The following is a 9,203-nucleotide window of genomic DNA, read 5'->3' on the forward strand; positions in this document are numbered from 1 at the left end:
CTCTCTCTCTCTCTCTCTCTCTCTCTCTCTCTCTCTCTCTTTTGCCTTGAAAAAAGATTATGAAGTTTGGTGGGTGGGGAGAGGGGAAGGAAGTTTCTAGGAGAAACTGGGGGGAGGGGAAACATGATCAAATATATATTTTTTAATCTATAATAATGCCAGTTTTATTCCTCTGGCTAAGACATCCAGAGGCAATTCCAGGTTTACATTCCTTTTTAATAGTTCATCATCAAGAGGTTAGTGCCTTTATTGCCTCTACAAGCTGGTTTACAAATTAATTTTAATGAACTCCCACTTATTAAAAAATCTGAAGTTCTTTGTGAGACACATACGCATTAAAAATACACATAAGCAAAAACAAAATTAAAACACACCATATAAAGATAATCACTGTTAAGTTTTTTGAGATATGTATAATTTTACATGTACACACATAATTAGGAATTTTTCTATATATGTGAGCTGATACTAAATATGCTGCTTTTTAATTTGACTTTTAACACTTCCGCGCATAAGTGTAAAACTTTCCCACTGAAAAACAAATGTAGAAAATGGGTCAAAATCCAAAATCCAACAAGATGCTGATAACAACAAAACTACCTAAAGAAAATACCTCCAGGTAGTTAGAAGTAAGATGAAGTTCAAAGGTACATTAGGAAATGCTAAGAGCAAAAAGCAGCTGCAAGACTTCAATCTCAGAGAAGAAAAGATTTCAAGACCTGAAGCTCACAGGGTAAGGACGGCTTCGGGAATGTCTTTGCTTCTAATGCATCACCACAAACTTGTTTCTTGCTCTTTGTATTTCTTCCCTCATCTACTCCTCTTATCACTTCTTCAGGGTCCAGATGCCTTGTGGGAGTGTCCTCTTTAGTTTCTGGGACTGGCTGAGTAGGCTCTTCTCTAAAGCTTCCAGCTGCTTCTTGCCGCCCCTCCCCCTACTTTCACCAGAAGCCTGAAGATTTCCTCTTGCCTGTTGTGGTGGATCTTCTGAAGGATGGCCTTCATCAGCCTTTGGTGTGTTCTGGGCTGTTCCTTCGTTCTCTTCATAAGACTTCATTCTCTTCTTTGAATAAATTAACCCTGTAGATATCTGGAGACTTTTTTCTGTTTTAGCACCTCGATTTATGTCACACCCAAAAGATAAAGAGTCCTGGAAGGAGCTGGGCCACTCACTCTTCTCTAGCAGGACTGAGTTGTTACTGAGGAACTGGTCCTGGACTATAAGGTGATCAAATAATTTGTATGAAAATTTTTTCAATTAAAAAGTCAGAGAAGGGCTGGGTGGTGGTGGGGCACACCTTTAATCCCAGCACTTGGGAGGCAGAGGCAGGTGATCTCTGTGAGTTTGAGGCCAGCCAGGTCTACAGAGCTAGTTCCAGGAAAGTCAGGACTACACAGAGAAACCCTGTCTCAAAAAACTAGAAAAAAAATTAAAAAAGGGCTACAGAACCAGATAGAGTTTTCAAAATATGAAACACAAATGACTGAGAAATACTTTCAATGGTCATCATCTTAGACCAAATTATTACAAATTAAAAGCAGTTTGTGGTTGCATCTTACCCAAGTCAGAATGGCCAAGATCAGTAAAAGAAAAGACAGCTCGTGCTGGTGAAGATGTGGTTTAAGGCGAACACTCACCCACTGGTAAGAGTGTAAACTTGAACAGTCACTGTGAAAATCAGTGTAGGTTCCTTAGGAAGCTGGCACTAGATCTACCTCAAGATCCAGCTCTACAACTATTGGGCACATACCCAAATGACTCTACATCTCACTATAGAGATATTTGCTTATTCATGTTCACTGATGCCCTAATCATAATAGCCAGAAGGTGGAAATGGTTTAGATATCACCAACTAATGGATGGAAACTTAAAATGTCATACATTTACACAATGGACTGCTATTCAGCTATTAACAATAATGAAATTTGTAGGTAAGTAGATAGAGCTAGAAAAAGTCATCCTGAGTGAGGTAATCCAGACCCAGAAAGGCAAATATTATGTTTTCTCTTATATGTGGATTATAGTAAGCTTTCTCGTCTGGACTGCCAGCCCAAAAATAATGACACAGAGATTTATTACTAATTATGAAAGCTTGGCCTTACCTTAGGCTTTTCCCCAACTAGCTTATAACTTAATTAACTCATTTATTTATTTATTTTTCTATTGCTTTTTTATTAAATTTTTTATTCATTTTACATACCAGTCACAGATCCCCCTCTTCCCTCCTCCCGCCTCTCCAGCCTACCCCCCACAACCCACCTCCCATTCCCTCCTACAAGAAGGTAAGGCCTCCCATGGGGAATCAGCAGAGCCTGGTACATTCAGTAGTAATTCATATTTTAATCTATGTTCTTCCATGTGGCTTTTTAAAAAACCACTTCTCTCTTTCTGTACACCTGACTAGTTCTACATCTCCAGGCATCTCCCTGTTGTAATTAGCGCACCTCCTCCTCTTCCTCTCTGTCCCTGGACATCCCACCTGTCTCTCCTGCCTAGCTGTTAGCCATTCAACTCTTTATTAAATCAATCACAGCGACACATCTTCACATAGTGTGCAAATATTCCACAACAGTGGATGTTAGCTTTTAAGCCTTAGATATGTGTATTTCAATCAGAATAGCCACAGAGGTTAGTTAAGTAGTAACAGACAGGGATAGAAGAGGGGGTCTTCCAATGAACGGAAATAGAATATAGTGTTATAAATGGATAAAGGAGAAATTAGACTATAAAGATTAAATGGTGAAGGAAATGGAAGGACAGGGTAGAGGAAGGAATATGGGTAGGGACAACTAACACTAAAGACATTTTGAAAATCGAAACCTACTACAGTAGAAGCTTTCTAAAATATATACATGTGTAAAAGGAATTTATATGGAGTCACCATTTGATGTGGGGAGACAATACCACAACTAGACATATGAATGAGTTACATCTTGTTGAGCCATTGGACAAAGGGATACCAAGGAAACCCAAAAGCACCTCAGAGTACTGCTAAGGATATTGGCTACCCCCCACAACCTGAAAATAAGGCCCTATTGCTGAAGATACCACTTACTTACGCCATTGAATGTGGAAGAATTGAGCTGGTACACAAAGAGAAGCTTCACTTCTACTGACTAGCACTCATGGTGCTATAAAGTACATTGCACAGCACCGGAGGATAAAAGTAATCTCCAATATCACCCTCTATAAACCCTTCTACTTAACAGACTGACCTGCCTGCAAGATACACTGGTTCAATAGTGTCACAAATTTTATGTGAATAACTAACCACTTTTTGATGGGATTTAAGGCCCATTTCATGAGAGGGAACCAATACCTGACACTGCTAAAGTGGCCAAGAACCTGTGACTAGACAGGTCATGGGCCCTAGGGAAAAACCTACTACTATTATTTTGCTAAAAGAAAATAGCAACAAAAATGTCTCCTGATAACATATTTTTATATCCATAGATCAGTGCTTCACTTAATCCTCATAAGAGAAGCTTCTTAAAGTACATGAGAATTAACACAGAGACCGATAGGTGAACAATGTGCAGAAAGTGAGAGACTTTGGAGCACTTAATCCTATATGGAATATCTTCATCAAACTCCACCCCCCTAAGGATCAGGGTTCTATGAGGAAGAGGAAGAGGAAAGATTGTAAGAGCCAGAGGTGGTGGATGACTTCAAGAAAACAGTGTCTTCCATAAAGAACAGACTGCAACTGCTAGATGAACCTTGATCCTGGTGCTCTGTGCATCCTGTGCCTTGCCATGGCTGACAAGGTAACCAAAGATCAGTTAAAGAATGCCTTATCTTTCTTTGATGAGGATGGAGATGGCATCGTTACTACCAGGGAGTTGGGGGTCATGGTGTGATCTCTGGGGCAGAACCCAACTGGGGCTGAACTGTAGGACATGATCAGTGAGGTGGATGTCTATGGGAATGGGACCATTGACTTCCCAGACTTTTTGACTGTGATGGTCAAAATTATGAAAGAAGCAGTGGGGGTAAGGAGATCTGAGAGGCCTTCTGTACAAGGATGGAAATAGCTATAGCAGTGTTGCTAAGCTACATCACATTATGATGAACTAGGAGGAGAACTTGACAGATCAGTGAATGAATTGATCCTAGATGCTGACATGGATGGAGACAGCCAGATTGAAGGGACTGAAGTAGCACTGCCTTGTCATGATCTTGTTCTAACTCCACTTTGTGTCTGCTCAGGAACTTTTTGCAAATCTCTAATCATTGGCAACCTCATCCACCTTGGCAACATATTTCAGTCTTCCTGTGCCCCTGACCATGGTCCAAATGTATAACACCCAAAAAAACCAGTCCTCCAAAATGAATACCAGAAAGTTCCCCAGACCTATACCTGACATAATGTCATTCTGTTTTTTGTCCTTAAAAGCTTCATGCCTCTCAGCTTCAGTGCTATGAGAGCAAGAGCCTGCTCCCTGTTGCTGGCTAATACAATACTCTGTTTGGGCCTTCTATGTATGGTGGTCTGGAACTTTCTCACCTGGACTTGGAGCCCCAGTGAGGTTACCCCATGCCTATGGAACTCAACTTCATACTGGAGCTCCTCAGCCAGTGGGGAGGATGCAGGAGAGGTGCCACCTGAAGATTTTCCAGGGATGACTTCTGTGTTCCCAGACACCAAAATGGATTGATTCTTCCTGATTCTTCTAGGAGATAAGGCTGTAAACCAATTCGGTTCTAGCTAAGGTGGATATGCTTCTTGAGGAGCCCTCTTCAAGTTAAGGAGAACCAGCCTGCTGAGGGTTCTTCCTAAGGTTTGGGAAGGAAATGCCTGACAAGGAGCCTTCCCTGGTCTTCTCATGCTATATTGGGATGCCAATAACTGAGGACCTGGTTTTCTGATTCTATCTCCCATTAGTTTATGGGAGACATGGGGTTTGGGTGGATGGCCAGATAGATTATTGTGTGAGTGACTGTGGATATATTCTGGGCAGGTTATGCTCAGAGGATGTCATCCTTGTTATTGGTGTCTCAGTTTCATCTTGTCGCCTTTGGTTGTCTGTCTTGAGGACAGGAAAGATGATCTGTCCTCCCAGCTCACTTTGACTTACTGGTGGCCAGAAGTCAACCTGGGGTATAAACCTCACTCTTAAGAAGAGATCCATGCACTGCCTTTGTCACCTATGTTACATGAGTGGTGCTAATCCCTTTGTGGGATTATATTGACAGATCCAGTAAACTCTGTCCTCTGATTTTGTTTGTTTGTCCTCCACAGACTCCCCAGCTACCTGTCCCCTTTCCTTCCCAGGCTCTCTCCTTATTTGGTCCTTCCTCCCAACCATTTCTTTATCTGCTTCTCCCAGGTTCTCCACCCCTCAGAGTTTCCTCTCAACCCCTTTCATTGCCGCCACTCAGCTTCTAATTATGGTGTCACCAAGACCCAGAACATAGTCACCTCCAGTCCCCCTTCTCCCAAAGGACTCCCCTGTCTGGTTGGAGGGAGTTATATAGTCTCACCAGCCTGGCCCTGCATGATAAGGTCCCAGCCAGGGCAAGATATCTGTGATGTAAGGCACATGGTGGTTGTGGAGACACTGGAGCAGGATCTGTGAAGTGCGCAGGAGCGTAGCAGCCTCCTCTTTATCTTCACAGAGAGCCCAGGCATCCAGGCAGCCTTGCCAGCTGGCAGCTCAGGACCCTATCTCATTGTGGCCAAGAGGTGTATGGCCAGTTTTTCTGTGTGGGAAGGGTTCCTCCAGCTGCATTTCTTGGGCAGGAGACTGAGATAAAAGCTATGCTGGATCCTTTCTATTGGGTCTCCAAACATGCTTCCTCTAACTCACATGATAGTCTTTCTGGTTTGGGATTCCCTTGCCTTATGCCTGTGGTCTTCCATTGTTTCTGCCCCTTCCCCAAGCCTGGATACTGTTGCTTTTGTTTCTTTCTCAGTTACAGAGAGCAAATGCCTTTGGGGTAGGAAAATAATATTTAAAAAATACTGTCATATGCTGTTTTAGCTCACTGAAAAGCAGGCTCTGGAGATGAGACTTGGTCCACTCACTTCAGAACCAAGCATGTTTTCCTCAGCTTTCCTTTCAAAGCTCCTGTCCTGGGTCAGACTGGCTTCTTGACTCTGTGACAGGTAGAAAAAAAAGATAGACACTGTGCCCTTGAAAACAGCTAATGAGATGCTTATACATAAAAGGGATTTAAAAAAAGACCCTCTGTTTAAAATGGCTCAATAATAACTCCAGCTGTGACTGTTCAAATAATCACAGGTGGGCTTGTTAAATGTTAATATTCCTTCAGAAACAGATGAAATCGACAAGGCCAGTGGACCTTCACCTTAGTATCCAGTCCCTCCTGGCTTGTAATGGAATTAGTTTTTTTAAAAAATATTTTATTTTATAATTAATTTAATTTTACATATCAGCCACGGATTCCCCTGTCCTCTCTCCTTCCACCCCCACTCTCCTCCCCCCCATAATCCAACCCCATTCCCACCTCCTCCAAGGCAAGGTCTCCCCTGGGGATTCAGCCCAGCCTGGTGATTCAGTTGAGGCAGATCCAGTCCCCTCCTCCCTGGATCAAGGCTGAGCAAAGTATCTCAGTATAGGCCCTAGGTTCCAAAAAGCCAGCTCATGATGTAATTAGGTTTCAATTATATGAGGCCTCAAGGTTTTGTGGAGAAGCTAGTGTGTACACCCTGAAAACTAAGAATGGAGAGGGAGTCAACCTATGTAGCTATGGGAATGCTATGATATATACTGAGAAAAGGCCCCAGATATTACCAAACACCTCCCCCCCCCACTTTGTGGAAAATTTCTTACAACAAATAGTAGATTTGTTTGTTAATGTTATTATGCTCATGGTATTAATTTTTTTTAGTCAAGAAAAATTTGTATATACAGGTTAAGATGGCTAAATGCAATTACAGATGTTTAGCTCTACCATACTACTTGGTTCTTATTTAAAAAAATAAATGTTTCCTCATTCAAGATTATCTATATTTCTGAAGCTCTTGCTGAAATGTCAAAGTTCTCTGTTTCTGTATCTTTAAAGCCATAGGACAGGGCAAGGGAGATATTAAAAAGGGATAAAAGCCTAAACAGAAAAAGTTGTCTAAAACTCCCCACAAAAGATTAATATTTAAAAGTACGTGTACAGGCAGTCATAATTTGCTACAAAAGTCATATTTATAGTTTGGATTCTAAGAAACAATAGATATGAGAGAAAAATGTTTAAAAGAATGAGGTTATATTTTTGGTAAAAAGGGTTAAAAAGAAAGGAGAATATTTTGAATAAGGATGAATTTTGTATAATAAACTAAGATTTTTGTCCTAGAAATAAAAATGAACAGATGAGGACAAAAACCAAGCTGCAGAAGGTATGACTAAGTTCTATAAGTTAATGGAGGCCATGACTTAAGGATGATATATGTTTGGTGATTAAGAGTTACAAATTCCTGATGGTGTAATGATCTGTTCATGGTAACAAAAATTGACTTAAAAATATATACCTAACTGAGATAATCACCTATGTCTTTGCTAACTTTCTTAAGCTTTAACCATTTGAAGAAGTTAAGTCATAACAAAAACTACAGTAAAAAATATGTACTTAAATTAAAAGTTCTATTAAATTAATTTAGATCTTATAAAAGTATACTATAAAATTGATTTTTAAATGTGGCTCTCAGTTTCTCCATAGACTATATTTCTGGTTTAAAGTTTATTTTGGTATTAAAAGAGCTTCAGTTAAAAAACTGAAAAATTTAAGGATCAAAACCATAACAGGGATAAACTAATTTATAAATGCTAATCTTATAAGAGTTACTTATTGTGAATTCTTAAAAAAAGGGTAATTAAGACATACAAATTGTCAGTCACCTTATAGTGATCAAACATTTTTAATGTGCTCAGAATTATGTTTGTAGCCGCACTAAGTACAAATGTAAATGTTGTCAAAGATAAGCCTAAAGCAAAGAACTCAAAACACGTGTTTTTGGAGTCCACACAGCAAAGAAGTATAGACCTCAAATGTCAGTGTTGCTGAAGTTGGGGAGCTTGGTCTATACCTGCACATGCAGTAATGTGGTGGTATTGTGTTCCCCAAAATATTGTGTACCTTAATAAACTTATCTGGGGTGAGAGAACAGAAAAGCCACTAGTTAGGCAGTGATAGCACACGCCTTAATCCTAGCATTCCAGAGATAGAAATCCCTCTGGATCTCTGTGAGTTCAAGGCCACATTGGAAACAGCCAGGCATGGTGACACACACCTTTAATCCCAGAAAGCCAGCCTTTAATCCTAGGGAGTGATGGTAGAAAGCAGAAAGGTATATAAGGCGTGAGGACCAGAAACTAGAAGCATTTTGGCTGCTTCAGCATTTGGCTGGTTAAGCATGTGACGGGTTAAGCATTCGGCTGGTTAAGCTTTCAGGCTTTGAAGCAGCACAGTTCAGCTGGGATTCATTCTGGATGAGGACTCAGAGGCTTCCAGTCTGAGGAAACAGGACCAGCTGAGGAACTGGTGAGGTGAGATAGCTGTGGCTTGTTCTGTCTCTCTGACCTTCCAGTGTTCACCCCAATAACTGGCCTCAGGTTTGATTTTATTAATAAGAACTTTTAAGATTCCTGCTACACAGTACAGTATTCACTTGTACTGTTTAAATGTAGGCTAATAAAAACCAAACACAAGGAAATCACTGCCATATTAGGTAGCATGAGTGACAGATATTACTCTCCCCCCCCCCCAAATCTCTACTGGACCTCTTGCTTTGAGAAGGCCATGTGAGCTTGGCTACTGGGGCAAAATTCTCCGAAGTTGTGGGTAGGCTTGGTGCAGGAGAACTTGGTATGCCAAGCCTGCGGCAGAGTTCCCTATGGGGGAAGTTGTGCTCCCCTACCTGGTACAGGAAGCTTCAAGGGTGGAGTTACTGGAGTAAAATTACCCATAGCTGTGGATGGGGTTTGAGCAGGAGGCCCTAGTGGCATAGTGCTTATAGCGAGGTTCCTGAGTAGTATTGGCATGCCTAACTAGAGCTAATGACTTATTTTTGAAAACTTTTTTTTTTAAAGTAAGTATCATTGGGGACTTTCTTTCAACATATTTCAATATAATATAGAGTTAGTGTACAGTAATACTTCACTGTCAATATCTACAAATGGTTACTGAATGTGTTTCCTAAATATGTAGGAGTTTTTCCTTTTCATCCCAGCTGTATAATGACATTGGC

General features: G+C 40.8%; 1 pseudogene; it reads right to left on the bottom strand.

Moving 5' to 3' along the window:
• Window positions 1-712: 712 nt before the first annotated feature.
• LOC102915153 (transcription elongation factor A protein-like 8) lies at window positions 713-1,057 on the bottom strand (annotated as a pseudogene).
• Between the last annotated feature and the right edge of the window lie 8,146 nt (window positions 1,058-9,203).

This window comes from Peromyscus maniculatus, chromosome X (assembly GCF_049852395.1).
Source record: "Peromyscus maniculatus bairdii isolate BWxNUB_F1_BW_parent chromosome X, HU_Pman_BW_mat_3.1, whole genome shotgun sequence".
In the NCBI taxonomy this organism is placed as follows: Eukaryota; Metazoa; Chordata; class Mammalia; order Rodentia; family Cricetidae; genus Peromyscus; species Peromyscus maniculatus.